This window comes from Rhynchophorus ferrugineus, unplaced genomic scaffold (assembly GCF_030347505.1).
Source record: "Rhynchophorus ferrugineus isolate W39M unplaced genomic scaffold, kcgeb_rfMv2 rfM10, whole genome shotgun sequence".
NCBI lineage: Eukaryota > Metazoa > Arthropoda > Insecta > Coleoptera > Curculionidae > Rhynchophorus > Rhynchophorus ferrugineus.
Genome location: NW_027472589.1, coordinates 27,411,252 through 27,434,436, shown reverse-complemented (window position 1 = coordinate 27,434,436; position 23,185 = coordinate 27,411,252). Strand labels below are relative to the sequence as shown.

Here is a 23,185-nt window from a genome sequence, read left to right as displayed (position 1 = left end):
CTTGCCCCATCCGACTACCAACTTTTTGCATCAATGAGACACGCGCTGGCAGAGCAGAATTTCGCCAATTTCGAAGAAGTTAGAATATGGCTCGATGAATGGTTCCGATCCATAAATTGTCGGAAAGATGGTCAAGATGTATATAATCAAATGGCCAAATACTTTGAATAAATAAATTTGTGGGGTATGTGGGGCGCACCAAAGGTTGTAGCTTCATCAAACGCTAATTAAATTTAGGCCTGAAATCCTAGATCTGTAGTTTAAGAACAATATTAAGGAAACATTACTAGATATTTGTGTTTAAAAACTAGTGGTTATGTGTGCCAGGTGCATTTTACTAGTGTTGGGAACTATCGACCGAGATTGACTATCGACCGTTTCAGTCGCTATTTTTCATTCGACTAATTTTACTACTTTTTACCAGTGCCTGTTTCAGTCTCTTTTCGGTCCAACTGATTTTGTTACTATTTACTGTCGACTGTTTCAATCGTACTTTTAGTTACTATTTTTGGTTCAACTTGTTGCATTCGACTGATTTTTAACGTTCTGGCTCTGTCGTCCCAGCCGCAACCTTAACAAAAAAGTACCCAATTTATGCTTACGTAGGTTTATATGTAATATATGTAGTTTTATGGGTCTTTTGGTAGTTTGCTTGTAAATAACAATATATTGTATATTAATGTTATAGCATTTTGGTACGATATTTTCAAGATTGTTGGGAGAAATCATCAAGAGAAATTGTCAATGATAAATATTAAAATATTTTGACTGTCTTTATGACAATAATAGGTAATATTTGGATTATTCTCTTGATATTAATATCTCGATTTTGTCAAAAAATATTTCCGCTCAATAATAAATAAAGCATATATATCATTTCATTCAGATCATTTTTAATTATGTCATGGATTAGTTTTTGCAATTTATGATTACATACATTTATATGTAATATATGTAGTTTTATGGTTTTTTTGGGTAGTTTGCTTGTAAATAACAATATATTGTATATTAATGTTATAGCATTTTGGTACGATATTTTCAAGATTGTTGGGAGAAATCATGAAGAGAAATAGGTAATGATAAATATTTAAATATTTTGACTGTTTCTATGACAATAATAGGTAATATTTGGATTATTCTCTCGATATTAATATCTCGATGTTAAAAAATATTTCCGTTATTTATTATTCCATTCCATAAAAAAATTGCATTCCTTTTTACAGATCCACAGAACATTCAAACATAAAAGTAATTCTACTTTGCTTAAAATTAAATTATAAATTGCATGTTATGTATTATTATTATAATAGTATTCAGCAATTATTTTTTTCCTTTTCTTTTTTAAAGTTAGTTAGAGTTTATCCCCGTCTCGCTTATACTACCGTCGGAAAATATAACCACATACAAAATTAACTGTCCCAAGCAATTATCTCCGTCCTTTCCTCTCTCACAATTTATACAGGAAAGGGTTCGTACATCTTCGTTTGACATCGCGAATTGAAAAAAAAAACTGCCGAACCGTCCATTTGACTGAAAATAGTAATGATATATTTACGCTAATTTTTTGACTATCGACAGTTTCGACTGTTTTCAGTCGATAGTTGCCAACGCTACTTTTTAGCAACCTTATGTTAAAATGGCGCTTATCAATAGTACATTGCCGTGTTATCTGACGTTATCATTCAACGTAACTCACAAAAAAATATATAAAACGTCTCCCTATATCTACCGAATCTAACGGACATAAATCAAGCCGTGTTACGCGTTCAACCGTTATCGTTACGTAGAGCTGGCGCGTCTGAAAACTCCCCATACAGCCGGCGCCATCCCACATTTCCAGATAGATCCGAAAACGCGGCGCGCTACAACCAGCCCGTTGGCTCAACCGAGGGGGTTAGGGCGACGCGGGCGGTGGTGACAAGAGAGGGGGGTCTATAAACTTCCTTTCGGGCTCGTCAACTCAAAACTTCCACCTAGTTCGGGGCGGGCGACAAGAAAACGGAAATTACGGAACGTTTACCGATGGATAATGGAGACGCGAAAGACAAGCTGGAAAATGCAGTTTTTTCCAAGTCGGGCGCCCACTTTCTATTCGACTAAGTGGCGGTAACTATTACATAAGAGATTTCGCAGAACGCCGCGAGCGGTTTCGTTTTCGTTAGTTCGGCCAATTTAGAGAGATGGGTAATTTAGTACAGTTATTAATTATTAGTTACATAAAAAAAACGGTTTTAAATTAAATATAATTAATGGTACAAATTAAATACTATTGACCTTACCAAAACCATATATATCAATACCATCAAACCGTGTATATCAATATATACACCACTATATAATACTATAATCTGTTCAGTTATTTTGAACATGCGTCGTCTAAATTTCTTTGACACACAACAAAATTCTAATCTAAATAAAATAATTGCACAAAAATGTTTTCAAATATAATTTATTTTAACATTATAGTATATCTAAAAACTACAGTTAATTATACAGCCGCAATAGTTTATAGGTTAGAGTTATAACCTCTTTTCACTATTGCTTTCAAGAATTTTGCATACGTCTGACAACCGGGCGACTTTGACATGCTCCATTCGTTTACGCGTTTGAACTAATCAGACAGCATTGTGTCTCTTTTTAGCTAGAATAAAATGAGAAGGAAAATATTGTCTGTTTCTAAAACGAATTTACAAATTGCGGCAGGCAATAGATTATGCATTAACATCTTGATGACACATATACAAAAAACTCTGAATAGACTATATATCAATATATACACTACCGTTCGAATATTTCAAATCATCCTATATTTAATTTACAGAAAAAAAACTGGAACATATCATTAAATGACATATTTGAGTTTATTATTTTTATACCTGCCATGTTATAACGGCAAGTAATTACTAGTTTAATAACAGTTGTCTCTTATATTGAAATAATATCACCAAGGTTAGTTACTACACCACCAATAGGCCAGATAACTAGTCTTGGAAAACCACTACAAACAATTCTACGTATTCACTTTATTCGGAATAAAAGTGGTTTCTGGAAAAAAAACCATTTGAGAGAAAAATTGATGTTATTTTAAATGGACCCTAAAATGCTCCAAATCTGCTCGTGACGTAGTTGTTTTGGTCACACTCAACGGTTTGTATGGATGCAGGTCTTATTTATACATTATTTTAATCATTTTGTGTTACAATTAAACATGTATATCGATGGTGTAAGGCTAGTAAAAACTACAAAGAAGTTTTGTATTTTCATTCCAAGGCTGAACATGTGGTTAAATCACAGTAATAAAAGCATTCTAGTATAAGTATTTAGTATTTTAAGTACCTTTAATTATGCCTAACATATAATTGACGTAATGTCCAAATAAATAACACTGTTGATAACGTCTGAGGTTAGCCCTGATATGTATTATTTATTGTGAACATGTGTCCCCAATAATGTGAGAAAATTATATTTGATATAATGTGACTGGTTTAGTCGTACAAGTGTTCATGAAGTCAGTATATGTTTCTACAAGAATCCAATGCCAACTAGACAGAAGAAAATGGGCTTCTAACTGAACTCAATAAACATTCACTAATTTTCACTACTGAACGACCATACATTCTCCAAATGCAAAGGAGAATATTAATTAAATCCGAGCCTTCAACAAGTATCAATCAAATCCCATCAAGGTTAGATTATAAAAAGTCAATATCAAAAATCTGGTTTCTTGTACATCGAATAGTTCGATGGGCTATACTTCACCAGGTTAAGGGTATGTGACACATATTTGATTGAATAATGTGATTTTATCAAGTTTTTACATCCAATTATGTGAGCAAATAGAAATTTCAAACATTTCGAACAATAGTTATGTATAGACAATGTATGACCCAAATGTTGCTAATGACAAATCTCACCTTTAACTTTAAAATAAGTTTATTTTTAACAACATCTCTGTAGTATTATAAATTAATTCTATAAATTATTATTATAAATTAATATTTTTGTGATTCTTTATTACAGCATCTAGCCTATTGTTGGTTTATTGGAATTGGCGATTTTAGGCATTGCTTTCATATTGAATATAGTCTACTCTTCCGAACATGAGCTTACAATTTCAACAACTATTGAGTTTAGAGCTCATTGTACTTTGTAACGTTCATGTAGTTGTTACAATAGTCGTTAAACGTATAAAATGGCAAAAAGGACACATATTTTTATTGAACAACGGAATGATTTCTATATTTTGAACCAGGAAGGATATTCTATGCGCAAAAGTGCAGAAGATGTCGGAGATTCATGCAAAGGTGTACGTTATAGTTATATAAAAATGGACTATTGGAGGAAACCAAGATTCGAAGAGATCTGAAAGTCCCAATCTACAACAAAGTAGATAGATTACGTCAAATTACCGCTACGAGACGCACAATACACACGAGAAACATCACATGATACGAGATCACATCTACACATTTACACGAGAAAAATCTGTCTCAAGTACAACTAATCGTTGATTTGAGATGATACGTAGCAAAAAAACAGACATTAACCAGTACTCTTAAGAGACATAAACTGGACTGGACTAAAACACATAAAAATTAGTCGGAAAACATCGGAAAATGTCCTATGGTCTAAATTTCAGATATTTTGATCTAATAGACGAGTTTTTGTGTTTCCTTTATTAGAGTGCATTCATTATGCACTCATATGCTATCAAGATTCCTATGATTTCCTTCTGAAATCGATATTTTTGCAAGGCGCGAACTATCCAGTGCAGTTTGAACATTGGCAATTAATTGCTATGGGGACCTCAGGTGTAAGCATTTATTATTTTGACTACCTTTAAAAAATTATCTCAAAAACGTTATACTGATGTAAACGAAGTATTGATAAAATTTGACGTTAGGTCTAATTTATTTTGTTTATTGAGTATGAATTATTAGTAATTCTGTTCATTCTTCAGATATCACATAATATGAAAATGTATATCTATTCCAAGAAGATTCTAATGCCAACCAGACAGAAGAAAATACAAAAATATTCAGCAAGTGTTAACTAAATCGCATCATGGTTAAAATACAAAATGTTCGACAATGTTCAAAATTCAACTCAATTCATTCAAAATGTTCAAAATGAAATCGACATTTTTTCGATATTAAAATTACTCACTTATTGCGTCTTTATCAAAAGTATTCATACATATCCTCATATGGATGCATAAAATTAAACATCCCGTATTATATGAAGATTTTTGGTTGTGTCTTTATCAAAATGTATCTTTAGCCGACTTTAGAGGACAAAAGGTTCATAAGGTTCTGTGTTGGGCTGTATATTTCTTTAATCTAGGTTTCGATTGTTCGCCGATTTCTCCGTCAGTTATGTGCTTTCAATATTATTTTTTATTCGAAAGGGTGCACTTCCGAGATGGTCCCATTGGAACCAAGTCAGGATCTGATGGGGGAAGAGGGGAAATCGAGGGAAAACCTCAAATTTCAAAGGCATATATATATAATTAATTTGTTGCTCAGCACTGACTTCAGAGTGATCACTTGGTAGTTGTTAAAATAATATTGTAAATAAATAAATAGGTTTAGGTAGGTATTAAGCTAAATTGTGTGTATATAGTAACATATAAAATACGTGTAGTCGTTAGGTTAAATAAGATTTTTGTTTATTTTTATTTAGTTATTACAACGATTATTAGGTACATATTTTATTTTAAAACTTTTTTTTTGTTAAAAATCTAAGATTGACTATTTTATAATTTTTAGTGAGTTATTTATTTATTTCTTGAAGTCGGTTCAAATTGTTTTGTTAGAAATATTTTATTAATCAAAATATAGACACAAGTAGACTAATTTTTATATGAGATTATGTTGATAGATACTTTTTATGTTAATATATATATATATATATATATATATATATATATATATATATATATATATATATATATATATATATATATATATTAACTTATTTACGAATTAATGTTATAGTAGTATTAATAGTAGTAACGTATGTTTGTATTTTTCTAGAACACACCCCGATCTATTGGGGTCCCAAGCTTCTTTATATCTTATTGGTTTGTTTTCTTATATTTCCTCTGTTTCTTATACACAACAAAAAACTAACGCAATGGAACGCTATAAACTATCAACAATGGAAATTCATTACTATCACTGCCATCTATTCATCAGATTTGATCGTTTTAACATTTGCCTGCCACATAAATTTATTCGCTATTATTAATGTCAAATCTATTTAACAGGCACTAGAATTGAGCTAGAAAAGAACCGTATCAAAAGATAAAAAAAGGTAAAAACCTGTACCGCTTTTTTATTTGATTTGAAAAAAAAAACACCGAATGGAGCTATCAAATGTGTAATCAACTTTTATATTGTCTATCGTATCGTTGTTGGCGAGTTGATTTTACTTCCAATTGATTAAAAGTTGAGAAAATCAAACAAATTATAAGCATTATTAAATATACCATAAACCTAGCTCGTCAAATACGTAAACTTCTGCTAGAGATAAATGTACAATTGAAAATTTAAAAAAACAATGTTTATCAAGAGGTGAGTTAACTACATAACAGAGCGAAGTCATCTTGTCGTTCGACAACCGTTATTCACACGTTGTAAGAAGTCTATACATATACTATTACAATTTTAGTGCATCCAACATACTCAACAATATTGGCGCCATTTGATAACTTCACCTAGAAGATACACGTTTTCGCAAAAATCTGGAAAAGTAGACTGGAGTGGTAAACAGGTATATAAATTGACTTAAAACATGCACAGAACCATTCACACTATTGCATATGCTAGAAAATGATGGAAACTACTTTGATTAAAATCGACTTGTACCAACTTTTCTCAAAAAAAAAGTAATTTTCTAAACGTAATATAACAATAATAAATCAATGAACCGTTTCTACTAGACCTCTGACGGTCTGATCATAAAATGTAATAGTCGAGTGTGTAAGGTAAAGTTATTTTTTCACAACATGATGCATAATTATTAGAATTTAGTTACATCTGTTAACACTTTAATGTCTTTTTCCAGGTTTAAGAGGACATGGTTATATATAAAAAAAAGAATTGTAACGAAGTAGCGTAAATGTAATACATTCAAAGTCGAAACAGCTGAAAAACATCGATCGGCAAGGAAATATTTAAATTACCCTATAATAGGAGATTCCACCCTAGATTCTATCTTATTAGATCCACCTTTTTCAGAGTTTATTTACCATTGTACCACAGAAGCGCAGTATTTCGTCGTAAAAAAATCTATGCTAGGAAAAAGGAGGATCCAAAGGCTGAAAGGTAATAAAATACAAGGGAAGAAATTCGTTTTCCTCTTTGTTGTTACACAAAATTGACCTTCAACTAACCATAACAAATAACATTGATTATTGCCAAGAATTGTCAATACTTGGATATAACAAGGTTTATAGGTTTAGTAACAATTCCAATATTGTTTTAAAAACTGGATATATCATGATACCCCTGAATTAAAATAATAAATTAATCAGCATTATTTTTATTATTAGTCAGCGAAATGAACCAACAAGAAGTTAACACCATTTTCGTTAAAAATCGACAATAATTTTGTTTGTATTATACACAAAGCGACAAAACAATAATAATTCTCTTCACGATGCCTGAGTTCTTATATTATACAAAATGTATGTGTAAAAAACAATTTTTATCGATCGAAGAAGTAGCAACCGATCAAGATTATTTCGCCAATCTTCTGGATACCCAATGAGTAATAAAACTATACATTTATGAAATTATATTGAACTGAGACAGTAGCATTGGGATGTTTGTTAATTAAGCTTAATTCAAAGTAAATTAGAGTAGATTAACGACTGAACAAAAAATGGAATGATGAAATTTCCTTCAACAACATAGATTAAAACGCGGATTACTTTTTCAGACATTAAAAACTTACCCAAAACTTCTTAAAATGCCGGGTATATAATGACACTTAAGCTCACCTGAAAAAAATAAATAACAATAATTAAAAACAGACATATTTTCAAATATACAAAATGGAACAAAAATATTTATTATGGGCTTAATTATAATAGATTTTTTTTCATTTTATAGGGGAATTTTAAAGGAAATCTCTTTACGATTTTCCAAAATATCATTTTTTAATATTCCATGATAATTTTACTTCAATAATAATGGGTGAGAGAACTTTTTTTTAAATTAATTTTTAATTTTTCCCTCGATAACCTACTGGGTTTTTGACCAGGTGACTATCCTAAGCCTCTTTTGAAGCAAACTTTAATCCAAATTCCTAGCCAATCTCTCCAATCAAAATTAATGGTAGAGAATTGAATTCAAATACATAACATGTATTTATTCACAAAATCTTCAGCTTATTCGAAAAGGTGAATATATATAGCCACATATTCGATATTGAAATCAGCAGTTGCCCACTTCACATTAGAATCTCCGAAAAGAATTTGAAGTAAAAATATAATATTTTTTTCAAAGGAAGTACATTGAAAGGTATTGAAATTTAGGTAGATAGGAACCATTATATACTATATACTATATTGAAAAGACCAATAATTAAATGTATATGTTAATAGTAATAATATTAACATAATATTGTAAATAAGCATAATAAGTAATATTGAGTAATACAAGAGTTGTTGCAACACCTTATTTAACAAAAATTTTGAATCATATTTTGTCAGCAAATACCAATATTTATAAATTTAATTAATTCTATTATCAGCGGGCCACTGCAATAAGAACAATAATAATTAAATATATTTTTGCAGGACAAAAGTGACCGATTGTGGACACATTTAGGTTATCTGTCTTGATGAATCATCGTTTATATTGCTTCCTACAAAAAGTCGGTTTTATATGGAGAACCCCAATCGAACCTTACGATCCGGACTGCCTGTTGTATAGTCCAGCATGCGGAAGGTTCCGTTATAATTAGCGAGGCAACACCGTGGTATTCAGCTGGTGCCCTTATTCATATCACTGGCCTGATTACTGCAAATGAATATCTCGATATCATCTATGATATTTTTATCTTCCCTAGCCAAAACAAACGCCAGACCTCAATTCAACGATATAGGGAGCTTTACTGCAGAGCAGGGTGAGGAGTAGATTTCCATATAACATTCCGTTGGAATCTATTCCCCAAAGAATTATGCAGCTGTATTAATAGCAAATAGTAGCTTAACGCCTTATCAATAAATAAATATTGTGTATATGGCAGGTGTTAACACGTTCACTGCCAATAATGCGCTAGCGCGTGAAGCTTTCATTGGACGCCAATTACGCTCCAGACCGTTATATGCGCGGTGATCTTTCTAAGCCTTGTATTTAGTTCGGCATTACCAGTGTGCCTGTACAGTTGTATCGGCATTATCTGAATACTATAGGTGAGTCATTTACGTGATTGGTTTCGGTTTTTCCTTTCTGATTCATATGTATTGCAGAATTTCATATGGCAGGAAAAATGTCGATATGTCAGGACCCTCTCGTCCTAAAAGTGGAAAAATAGATATGAAACGTGCCCTAACTTTACAATAAACATTCAGACAGTTGTGTTCCAATTTACGACTTTCGTTTTTCTGTCTGTTGTTACTAAAGGCTCAGTCCAAACCTACTTCCCGAGCTGTTATCAACAAACATGTTTCGAAGATACGAGGGATAAGAAAACAGGAAAGGTGATGAAAAAGCAATGTAAAGATTGTTATTTACAAAAAAAAAAAGAACCGGCACTGTATATATGCACGCCCTGGATATCTTGGTTACTGTTTAGACTGCACAAAAAAGTCATGAGTGACCTCTTATGATTTATCTGAATAGGGTTTTTATTTATTTTGTGGGTTTTAGTGAAAATATATTGTATTAACTTATGGTCGTTCATTTATTTCTATTGACTTGTGAATTTAATTGGATAGAAATTTTGTTATGGTATATTAAATTATATCATCTAATCAACGATGTTTTCTCCTATTCTGTTCATTTCCATTCGCTACGCGCTCGCGCGTTGTACGGACATCGGTAATAAAATTTAACCTCACTGCCGATTACGCTCTGGCGCGTGATACCAAAAAAAAATATCATGAAATATTAAAATCTAGACTGGACACGTGTTAAGAAACATTATCACTACATAGTATAAAACAAAGTCGCCTTTTCTGTCCCTATATCCCTATGTGCGCTTAAATCTTTAAAACTACGCAACGGATTTTGATGCGGTTTTTTTCAATAGATAGAGTGATTCAAGAGGAAGGTTTATATGTATAATACATGCATAATATACTAAGGCAACATTGCTAATTTTAGAGGTTTCTAACGTGATGTCGTAAATTAACCTATTTTTTAGGCTTATTTAGCAATTAGCAAAAACGCTGCCTAACCCTACGAGTTAGATCAAATTAATGTACTACAGTATTGTACACCATAAAAAGGTCTACAAAAAAGTCCGCGATGGTATATGTTTATCTTTTAGGGATAACCCACATTAACCATTTTTATTGTTTACTTTTTACGTGAGAAAATGGCTTATTTACGAAGCTATTTTAAGCAATACGGCATTAATACTTATCGAATTAAGTACCTTAAATACAGTGTGCAATTAATATAGATCAATATGGTTCCTTACAGCATGTAAATTAAACAAATATTTTCGGAGATTTAAAATTTGCGTTTAAAAATGTGTAATGTAATAAAAATTGTATGAATTTAGATACTCCAAAGATAGCAGGAAATCTTCATAGTAAGTATAGGGGAAGAGGAATTGTTTTACTCCAAATTTAATGCGTGCAGGCCAAGGGCAGTAATGAATGAACCAAAAATACTGGATCGATTTTAATTATGTTTTCATTGAGTGACATAGGCATATATATTTTATGTCCGTGCAAAGTCGGAGCGGGCCGCTATGTTTTTATATACAACGTTCATATTTTTTCTGTAGTGTATTTAATTTAGTATCAGCATTGCACCCGTGCGAAGCCGGGGCGGGTCGCTAGTTAGGAATATTTCATTATTGTAATGAGAAAAAACGTAGTCGGCTTCTAGGGTAAGTATTTGATCCCGGATCAGCAGCGAACATGTTAATCTTATTTTGACCATCCCCTTATTCTTATTCCTATATATTATTATTTGCATCTTATTTTAGCCAAGAAGCCTAAAACTACCCGGATATTAAAGGAGATTCGATAAGATTTACATCAATGAAATTCCGTTATATGTATGCAAAATGGTCATAGAAACATGTATGTGTTACATATACATATCTTGCATACATTTTGGAACACTTCATATAATTAATTTATATGCATTATTTCATCGTATTCGTTCGATTATCGAGACTTTTCTCGGCTTCCACGTCGCCCTCAAAACGTAAAAATAACGTTCTATTTCTCGCTGGGTCATAACGCCGTTGTTTGTACAATAAACAAGTGATAAAAGGCAGTAAAACCATGTTGTTGGTGTAAATACGAGTGTTTTTCGAAGTTTTCCGCCGAAAAACTGCTGCCGGACCTAATAAACACCGTTAAAACGTTTCGGAATATATCCGTCTTCGAAACTTTAACGACGAATAAAATATCGCCTCCATCGTTCGCATTCGATGGCGTTTCGAAGTTGATTATTACGAGGCTATTTCGGGTGCAGACGGTTTTTTAGTGGACGCATTTGTTCAGCATTAATCATTGGGGAGTTTCCGCGCTATACCTAAGTTTATTTCTAATTATTTTGCTGGAATCTACTAAAGAAGATATTCTGGCCTAGAAACGTGAAAAAAATCGATTTTTTTCTTCATATTTTCAAAGCTTAACCCTTTTAGAATACACCCTTAAGAGGATTTTTCAAAAATCATATTATTTTCAAAGATATAGCCAGTGCAGTGCTGCACAGCTCTCAAAAGAAGGAAAAAGTTCCACCCGTAAATTTATTACAGCCATTTATTAAAAAAATTAATGGATTTGCGGATATAACAAAAAATGCGTTGTGCTGTTTTTTGTGCTTACTTTTTAGTAGTGATAAAGCTTGGATGGAAATAGGGGTCACCGATCTAGAGCACTAAAATGTGAAAATAAAAAAAGATGAAAACTTTAAAATCCATTTTCATAATTGTGTATAATTTGCATTACTACGGTCAAATAATATTATGGCACAATTAGATTTTGCGTATTGGATAGATATACAGAGACATAATGAAAAAGTGTCAAAGAACAGGTATGTTTTATCAAAAATTTTAATTTACATTAAATTTTGTGGAGCGTTTGAACTGACCCTTCGACGACATGATGAGAGCAATATTTTCCAGAATCCGGGGATATTTTGTGGACTTATACATTTCTCGGTTCAACTAGATGTAACTCTAAGCACCAAAAGAAAGCTTTAGTATTAAAAGGCACCTCCAAAGACATACAGAACGATCTCTTACAGTGTATGCTTGAAGTTTATCTTGAACAAATAGTTGAGAAAATTAATAATTCTTCATTTTTTGGCAATCATGGTAGACGAAACAACTGACGTTACCGCAAAATCTCAACTGATAATTGTTTTTAGTTATGTTCGCTATGATGAGTCAATTGAGCAATTTTGAAACTACTTAATTCATGAAGAATTCGATGCAAAAAAGAAAGAAGGTAAAAGAACCGATTAGCGAGAAGAGCTCGCACCACTAAAAATGCAATCCATGTGACGATGAAAGACTTCCAATCAAGAGTCTAGTCTCTTTCAGAGACCTCCAGCTCTCCATAAAACATCTGTCTTCTAAAAAAGCTCCAGGTCCAGATGGTATAACAGTAAACCATCTGAACAACCTCACTGGCAAGCAACTATCAGAGCTTGCCAATATCATCAGTTCCATCCTGAGGTTAAAGCATTTCCCAAAGTACCGGAAACATGTGCTTGTCGCTGTCAGTCCTAAAAAGAAAGCCAAGTTCAATCCATCTGACTACAGGCCCATCCACCTGATTGGTTCACTTTCCAAAGCTTCCGAAAAAGCGATATTAGACGCTTTAAACAACTTCATGGTCGTACACCACATAATCCCGAACGAACAATTCGGTTTCCGTGCCAAACATTCAAGCCTTCATCAAGCTGCTCGCGTCGCAGCAACAATCAACCAGGCATTAAAAAAAGGTCGAAAAACTGGAACCATCTTTTTAGATGTTTTCAAAGCTTTCGATCAAGTATGGCACCACACTCTAATACTCAAAGCTAAACAGCTTGGTCTATCGAATGACATAATCTAGATGATAGATTCATACTTGAACTGTATGTCCCATCAAGTGAGGATCGGTGACGCAGTCTCCTCTCTAAAACATATTTCCGCAGGAGTCCCACAAGGTGCTCCACTAGCCCCTGGCAAAAATTTCCACACAGCATTTTATGCAGATGACACTGCTTTTTTCACGACCGTTTACAGTCCCGATGCTATTCGCGACAGACCTCAAGTCCAACTCAGCCAGGCGATTGCGTGGTACAAATTCTGGCGGCTGCAGATAAACCCGAGCTAAACTCAGGCTATTCTGTTCCACTGCAAGGAATTCCGGGCCTATTGCCTCCAAATCGATAAAGTCCCTATACCATGGCTCCAGAAAGTATCATAACTCGGTCTCCAGTTCGACCTCAGATTCCAATGGTCAGCCCAAATCCAGCACACTATCCGCAAAGGCAATGGCGTGTATAGTCTACTCTTTCCACTCTTCTGCAGAAAAAGTACTCCCAATCACCAAAAAAGCGCTGGGGGATTGGGAGTCTAGAGAGTCTAGCTGGTCAACTTGGAATAAGAAAATAAAGATGCAGAAACACTAAGTAAAACAATTTTAAGTGTTATAGATCCTTTAATTTAAAATTCACCCAACAAACTAATCGCACAAAAGTATGATGAAGCAGTGGTAATGTAAAAAAGTATGCCTTTGCTCAATATGTATACTTTTATGCACACCAATTAAATTTGACTACGCCTAAAGCTGCTTCCACAAATAAGCAAGTACGGGTATTCTTGGCAATCCACAAGGCAATCTTGACTTTTTCAATAATTCACCCCAACGAGAAGAAGTGTTGAATAAAATTGTAAACAGAAGGACTCGGCGGTCCAACCCGTTGGAATTTTAATATTAACGGACTATTAATGTTGTGTACGAATATAGAAGCCATCTCTTTGAGTGCATGGATGAAGTAAAAGATCAATTTTCCAATAACACTGTAGTACAACAGGCACTATTCGCGTAATGATGAATGATGATTAAATGCACTTTTTTCCATCATGTGATACACCATGTAGATGTAGTTTTTAACCACCTGCGAAAAAGGAAAATCGCACCTACTGGAACAATATCGCTATCGATAATTTTGAACGCAGTATTATTCAATTTCGAAATAATATTGATAACATCATTAGTGAAACATCAGATATAACAAGTCATGAGCCACCAGAAAATAAACGCAACAGTAAATTTGATGACCGAATTTCTGCCTTAGAGGTGTGTGATGTTACAATAAATTGTGCAAAAGGTCGATTTCATTTTATTAAGGGCATCTAGTGATTGCAGCACTTTTCTTTTCGGAATACTTTGAAGAGTATTGCCGTAAATTTATCCACATGATAAACAACGATTACGAACTAAGTTGCCAGTTATGTATTCAAGAAATGATTGCAGAACACTGAATGGTGCACTACCTCTTCTAATATGTTTAATAGCAAACAATCTATGTGACCCCTTGAAGTAGACTAGACAATTACTACAAATCGTGGTAACAACTCCCATGACATCACCACAGGCCGAAAGGTATTTCTAAACACTAAAGGGCATCAAACTATTTCTCAGAAGCCAGAAGCGCTTGTTTGAAAGAAAATTCGGAGAATATTTTTTAATATGAATTTGAACCAATTTGATGGGTGCCCTCTCTATACAATCAACAACTATATCTCCGAAAATAATATAAATTGTGAAAAATCCTCTTAAAGCCATATTCTTAAAGGATCAATATTTGAAAATATTTTTATATCACTCTTAGTAGTTCCACAATCTACACAGAGGACAATAAATAGTTGTTATGTTTATATTTTATATAACAGGTCAATTGAAAAGTCCCCGGCCTACACATTTTTTTGGCAAAATTAGTTTTTTATTCAACATAATTCCCTTCAAGGGTGATGAACTGATTTTAGCGACCCTCCAATTTTTCGTTATCATTTTTATAGTACGATTTGTCCTTTGTTTCAAAAGATGGCCTCAGTTTCGTCGATCACTTTTTCATTCGACGAAAATTTCTTCCCAGCGAGCATTCTTTTGAGATTTGAGAACAGGAAATAGTCGCTGGCGACCAGATCTGGAGAATACGATGGATGAGGAAGCAAAGAAGCAAGGAATATTTTTGACACGGTGCATTGTCTTGGTGTAGCAGCACTTTTCTCCAAATGCGGCCGTTTTTCCGTCTTCAAGGCCGTCCTTCAAACGGTCCAATAACGCTCTGTAATAGTCGCTGTTGATGGTCCTTCCCTTTTCAAGGTAGTTAGTGAAAATTATTCCATGCACATCCCAAAATACATACAGACCATAACCTTGCTAGCCGACTGTTGCGTTTTCCCACGCTTTGGAACGGGTTCATCGTGTGCACTCCACTCGAATGACTGTCGATTGGACTTCGACATATATCGACGCAAAAACTCGTGTTTATTACGCTTGATCATCTTCAAACACTGCTCCGAATCATCAACTCGTCGTTGTTTTTGGTCAAATGTGAGCTCGTGCGGCAACCACTTTGCACCGAGCTTTCTCATACCCAAATATTCGTGAATGATATGATGTACACGTTCAGTTGATATCTCTAGTGTGCTATTTCATTCAGTTTCAATTTACGGTCATTCAAAATCATCTTGTGGATTTTTTAATGTTTTCGTCGGTAAAAACCTCTTTTGGGCGTCCACTGCGTTCACCGTCTTTGGTGCTCATGTCATCACGTCTAAACCTAGCATACTTGACGGTTGATTTTCCTGGGGCAGCGTCCGTAAACTCGGCATCAAGCCAAGTTTTTGCTTCAACTGTATTTTTTCCCTTCAAAAACAATATTTTATCAACACGCGAAATTCCTTTTTATTCATTTATTTCACAATAACAAAAGTTGCTTCACTCAAAACGCTATAATTCACAAATTAATGATCTGACAGCTGTCAAATTTATGCACGCACCTTTTGAGGGTTAAGGTTAACTAAAAAAAGCATGGATTTAATTCTAGTAGCGCCATCTATGTGTCAGGCCGGGGACTTTTCAGTTAACCTGTTACATGGCATGTAGAAAATTACTTCATTAAGTGATCTCCTGTATAAAATACTATTTTAATTAGGCAATCTTATTTTAAAGTTACACGTTTTAGTCTACGCACTTCGCATAATTAGCTGATTAGCGAGTATATGGGGATGCACTGACACGATTTCTTCACACAAACACATTGAATTACACTCGCTATTGATTCTAGGGATTAGAAAATACAAAAAAATCCAAACTTTTAGACTATAATACCCCTTAGAAGGGGAAAAGCCTGGTTGTACATCAACATTAATCCGTATCATCAACATTATTTTAACGACTAATCTTAATTAGAGCGGAAACTGCTTTAATCTTCTGAATGGCATAATAATTCCTCATGTAAGACTCATCTTTCCTTTCCAGATACCTGTTTCTTCGAAAATAAAAATAAATAGTTATAATAACAACTGGTGTTATTAGAATATTATTAAATCATTCGTTTTTAGAACACTATTATTCATAATCAAACAAACGATGAGCAAAAGTGGATAAAACAAACATATAAAAAATATGAATTACTGCCAAATGCAGCAAGCAGACCTTGCCAAATATCTTGGCTTGAACTACCGATCGACTCTTGACACGAAAGAAACATATATTTACGAAATGCAGACAATTTAATATTTCCAAATACCATTACAGAACATAACAAAGAATTGCTGTGCAAACTCATCACTAAATTCCTATGAACTTGTATGCCACTGTAGTAGTTAAAAGTCGATAACTGTAAAATCGCCATTCTTTCAAACACAAAGTGCCACATTATTCACTGACATGACTCAAAACAGTAAATCATCATGTTAAGTACCCTGAGATATGTGATCAATACAATATAGAGGAAATGAGTAAGCTAAAACGTTTCTTACTTTTATAATGACCACAAATCATTAGCCATAAAAATCGAGTATATATTATTAATATTCGAATATAATTAAATTCTAATTTTATAAATTAATAACGGAATAGCGGAGTTTATTTATTATTCAACTTATTTCAACATACACCGAAAAATACTCTCAAATATGTTAAACTGAATGAAATATATTCGAAAATAATTACGGTATTATTACATAATTCACACGTTACTCAATGTTATGTCCCCATTGAACAATTCAATGCCTGATAATATTATAACGCACTCAAATACTACATCACAACCAAAGAAAAGTGAATTTAAGTGAATTTAAAAAACAAAACAATAATAGTATGATTCGAGAATATCTAATGTGAATTATTCTATTAGCAATAGAAAACTTTTTCCCGAATAATTATTCTGGGAATGTTTATGGTTTGAATGTGTCTAGAATAAATTATCAAACAAGTTACTAAGAAAATAAGTTAAGCTTATAACGTGAACTTAAACAGATTTATTATATGCCAAGAATAAACTTTACTACATGCTGTTAGCAGAATGTCAACAAACGAACGCATCTAGACATAACTTTAGATAGGAAACCTCTATGGACATACATTATTGTCTTTATTTTTAATATATTCTTATTTTAACAGTTTTTGCCGACTAATCCACAATTTCTTTTAAGAAGAACTTAAAAGCTAGGTATATACTAGAACAACCCATCCGTCTTTACTTAGTCTCTTAGTAATAATATTCATTCAATATTATTAACACTGCATAATCCTGTATCTTGCTTGATTATTATCCGAGAGTTGCAATTACTATGTATTAACATCAGAATGAAGTCTTCTCACAAGCCTACCAGTCGGTATCTGAAGGTAGCTGGTGTAAGTAACTTCAATATCACTTCACACTAGTATATGGGGGCATCTTGGGATACCTCTTAGGATTTCTTCAAAAGAAAAAAATCCACAGAACAACAAATGTCCAAATGACTCTGATTCACGGTGAACTTGGTTTGGCATCTAACGGGTTTCATGAATGCTCTCCTTCGTCACTCAAACACGATTACGTTTGCCAAGTGACACTTCATCAGATATTTAAGAATATTTTATCAAGCCCAGTTATGAAAAACTCAGCAAAGAAAATCGTTTGGAGCGATGTGTTGGTGTGCTTTACGCGAAATAATGGTGAAAGTTTGAACCAGTTTGAAAAATTACTTCAATAATTCAAAAAAGGAAACAGCAACGAGTTTACCCAAAGAGAGATAAAAACCGCATACTTATAGCAGAATAAAGCTGAAGCTGGGACCGAGAAACAAGAATTCATCACAGACATGAACAAAAGGATGCCCTGGATCGCTGCAGCAGGTCCTCTACTTTATAGTGTCGGAATCGATGATGGGAGTAAAAAAATGCTGTGTTATTTCAACTTAGAACTTCAATCGCGTTTTTCTGGAACTCTATCTTTGATCGACATGTTTTCTCAAAAAATTATAAATTGATCTCTGATATAACATTATCTAGTACTTGAACGAAATATTTTTACCATTTATTTTATATATAAATTATACGAGACAATACGTGGTGAAAATTTGATCAAAAATGAGACTTTTTGTTCGGAATTTAAGCAAAAATCATAATTGTTCAAATACGGGGTTTTTACATCTAATAGAAAAATGTGTTTCTTTAATCTCAGATATACCTGTCGTGAATTACCCAAAAACCCCACAGATAAAAATCCACAGTACAATAAATGTCCAAATGGTCCTGGTGCATCATGAAGCGCACTTGATTTGGCATTGGCCATGGGCACTTTTTAGAAGGTTAGGAGATGGTCCCAATGGCAGAATTTAAAAAAAGGAAAATATTTGTTAAATATGTATCTTTTCTTTAATAAACTGTTTTAAATAAATATATCAAATTGTACATTACAACTATTGCTACATGTAATATCTAAAGTATTTGAAAAACTCCCGTTTAAAAGAATAAAACCGATTGTAGAAAGAAAAAACCTGTCTTAGGTTGACACACCAGTTTGGCTCTATCAACAAACACTCAAAAATTGATCAGGTGCATAAAATAATAGATACAATTGAAAAAACATATGAAGGTAAAAAGGTATGTTCAGCTAGGTATGTTAGATGCAGCACAGCCTTCGATAAAGTATTGGTTAATTGGAAGAAAATCACAATTATCAGTACATAATAAATTTCTATTACATAACCAAGTACTGAAACCTATATGAACATACGGAATTCAATTATGGGGATGTTCCGCGAAAACTAATATAAATGCAGTATGAGTTTTCCAGAACAAAGTCCTGAGAAGCATTGCAGGTACACCCAGATACTAGAGACTGATTACTTACACCGAGACCTTCAGATACTGACAGTTATCGAGGAAATTAAGAGAATTGCAAGAAGACATGAGGACAGGCTTCATTCTCATGTCAATATCGAAGTCATATAACTCTTGGATAACACCAGAACGGACTCATAAGAATCAAAATATTTTATATTATGTAGTGCAGTTTAGTGAGGCGCGTTTAATGGAGAACAGCAATGTTAATACATAAACATTATGAAACCAGAGACTAAGATAGGACCGATGGGTCCTCCTAGCTAAATACCTACATCTAAGTTATTATAAAGACAAATTAGGTCGGCAGTTCGGAAGTAGTCGGCAAAACTACTTAAAACAAAAAACAATGTAATTTAAAAAAATTGTTTTTTACTTTCGTCTGATATATATGAAAATCGAGTACAAATTATCCCTTTAATTCATAAAGAAAAGGCTAAAAACGAAATAATGTAGCTAATGTAGTTAATTAGTGTCTAACGAATTCAACGATGCATATTTCAAAGAGAATGAAGAAAGAGCATTAACAGACAAGAAAAAATCCACCTACGACCCAGCGCGGTGTCCTTCACATTCAGTAACGCACATTAACTGCACTCGTATCCATGTCAACGCTTCTAGCTGCCCCCCACGTGAAAATTCTAGTAAGAGTCCACCGAAAAAAAAATCGAAACTAAATCATTTTCCTTTCCGTATTAGAACGCCGGGGTTCGCTTTCGTTACCGACCAAGGTCGGAAATTATAGCGAGTCGCCTAATTTGTCATTCGGCGAGCGTTCCGTGACATTGTCATCGCCGCCTAATGACCAGACAACAGAAAAAGGACGTGCCTTCGCCGATGGACGATGACGACGACGCGCACAGAGCGATTGCCGAAACGCCCGGTGAAAAACAATGAGGCGGTCGGCTTCGGTCTTTCTTTCTATCTTCTCCGGCGTCTGTTCTCGACCATTGATATATTCGTGCGTTATATAACGTCCGTGATGCAACCAGAACAGTCGTATATTTTTACTAGATGCGAATATTTCTCACGAGCAAACGGCATTGTGAACCCAGTGCCAAATGAATCGGACCAAGAAAATATATTAACGCAATGTTGTCATAATCCAAATTCGTTGCTAATTGTTTAAAATACCTACAAAAATAGTTTATTTGAGATTGTTATGTATTTTCATCTACTGAATTACCATTTTTTTATTATTATTTAATTATTACATTGCTACTAGTCGTTTCCGACTAATCTACAATTTGCCTTTATGCTAACTTAAATCTAGGTATATAACTAGGAGGACCAATCGGCCGTAACTCAGTTTCTGGTGAAATAATGTTTATACGTATCACTGCTGTATTTTTTATTATATGCACCTCACTACACAACACTTCTTGATTTCTTGGCTGATTGTGGGTATCTGAAGGTCTCGATGTAGTCAGTCCTGTAGTATTTGGGTGCGCCCATAATACTTCTCAGGACTTTGCTCTGAAAAATTTGTATAGGTTTCAGTATTTATGTATATAATGGCAAGTTATTATGTACTGATAATTGTGATTTCAACTGCAGTTCTTTTCTTTTCTTCTTTATTTGTTCCTTCCAGCCAAGTCTTGCATCAAGATTCATTCCGGGATATTTAGCGTTGTTGCTATATGGAATGATAGTAGTATTGAATGTTATTGGTGCTTGTACGGTCTGACTGTAGGTGAACCGCACATGCACAGATTTACTTTCGTTAATTTTTATATTCCAAGCTTGTGTCCTTGTGTCATTATTTATATTGTCACTTGCCTGTTGTAATTTTCATGTGATTTCTTCACTGTTGTCTCCGACAGCTATAATCGCAGTATCGTCAGCAAATGTAGCCGTCGTAATATTCTCCAATTGTGGTATATCATAAGTGTAGAGTAGATAAAAAGCACTGGCCCCAGTACACTTCCTTGTGGTACACCTGCTTTAGCTTCTTTTATTGTAGAGTAAGCTTCTTCTTGTTTAACTCTAAACATTCAGGCTGTAATGTACGATTTCAGTAGTTCGGTGTGTTGTTTTGGTAACATTTTCTGTAGTTTATGAACAAGACCTTAATTCCAAACCTTATCGAAGGCTTGTGCTGCATGTAAGAACATGGCTGAGCATACTTTTTTACTTTGGTAGGCTACTGAATTACCATAAAATGTGTTCTAATCATCATTAGTTCGATATAAGACGATATAGATCTTGCGAAATTTAGGACACTACATACTTTTCATTTTAACTTTCATTAAAAATAAATTAGTGTTTATAATCCACGATTATAGATTCACGGTATCACATATAGATTTATTGAAAATCGTGCCGCTCGAAAGACCACGAGTTAAAAATATGGAGAATAAATCGTTCCAAGGCTGAAGAGGAGGTGCAGAAACCCTCAAAAATGTTGTTGATACCTCCAATACAAGTTGGCAAGCAAATTATAAAGTAATTCAGAGCTATTTCAGAGAAATTCAAATTTCACTCTCATCTATGCGGATGTACACCAAGGTAGCAGGTCAATTGAAAAGTCCTCGGCCTACATATTTTTTTAGCAAATTTTTTTTTATTCAATATAATTCCCTTCAAGGGTGATACACTGATTTTAGCGACCTTCCAACTTTTCGATATCATTTTTGTATTAGGAATTGTCATTCTTCATTCGACGAAAATTTCTTCCCATCGAGCATTTTTTTGAGATCTGAGAACAGGCAATAGTCGCTGGGGACCAGATATGGAGAATACGGTGGATAAGGAAGCAATTCGAAGCTCAATTCATGGATTTTTGTCATCGTTTTTACTGACTTGTAACACGGTGCATTGTCTTGGTGAAGCAACACTTTCTTTTTCTTCAAATGCGGCCGTTTTTCGGCGATTTCGTCCTTCAAACGGTCCAATAACGCTATGTAATAGGCACTGTTGATGGTCCTTCCTTTTTCAAGGGAATCAATGAAAATTATTCCATGCGCATCCCAAAATACAAGCGCCATAACCTTGCCAACAGACTGTTGCGTTTTCCCACGCTTTGGAGCGGGTTCATCCTGTGCAGTCCACTCGGATGACTGTCGATTGGACTTCAGAGTGAAATGATGGAGCCATGTTTTATCCATTGTCACATATCAACGCAAAGACTCGGGTTTATTACGCTTGATCATCTTGAAACACTGCTCCGAATCATCAATTCATGGTTATCTTTGGTCAAAAGTGAGCTCGCACGGCACCCACTTTGCACAGAGCTTCCTAATACCCAAATATTCGTGAATGATATGATGTACACGTTCAGTTGATATTTTTGGGGAGTGTCTGCTATTTCATTCAATTTCAATTTACGGTCATTCAAAATCATTTTGTGGATTTTTTAATGTTTTCGTCAGTTCTCTTTTGGGCGTCCACTGAGTTCACAGTCTTCGGTGCTCATTTCACCACGTCTAAACATAGCATACCAATCATTGATGGTTGATTTTCCTGGGGCAGTGTCCGAAAACTCGGCATCAAGCCAAGTTTTTGCTTTAACTGTATTTTTTCCCTTCAAAAAGCAAATTTTTATCAACACGCGAAATTTCTTTTTATCCATTCTTTGCACAATAAAAAAAGTTGCTTCACTCAAAAATTCCTAGAATTCACAAACTAATGATCCGACAGCTGTCAAAT

General features: G+C 33.9%; 1 protein-coding gene across 8 annotated transcripts in view; it reads right to left on the bottom strand.

The window, feature by feature from the left end:
* The window catches only part of trio (trio Rho guanine nucleotide exchange factor), a 379,571-nt gene that overhangs the window by 332,453 nt on the left and 23,933 nt on the right, over positions 1–23,185 (bottom strand). The window contains exon 1 of one of the 8 annotated variants that reach the window (XM_076416298.1): positions 7,960–8,000. The exons of the other annotated variants lie outside the window; for them this stretch is intronic. The gene's annotated coding sequence lies outside the window, so the exon portion shown is untranslated. Of the gene's footprint in view, positions 1–7,959; positions 8,001–23,185 lie in introns of those variants that run through there. 8 annotated transcript variants of the gene reach the window in all.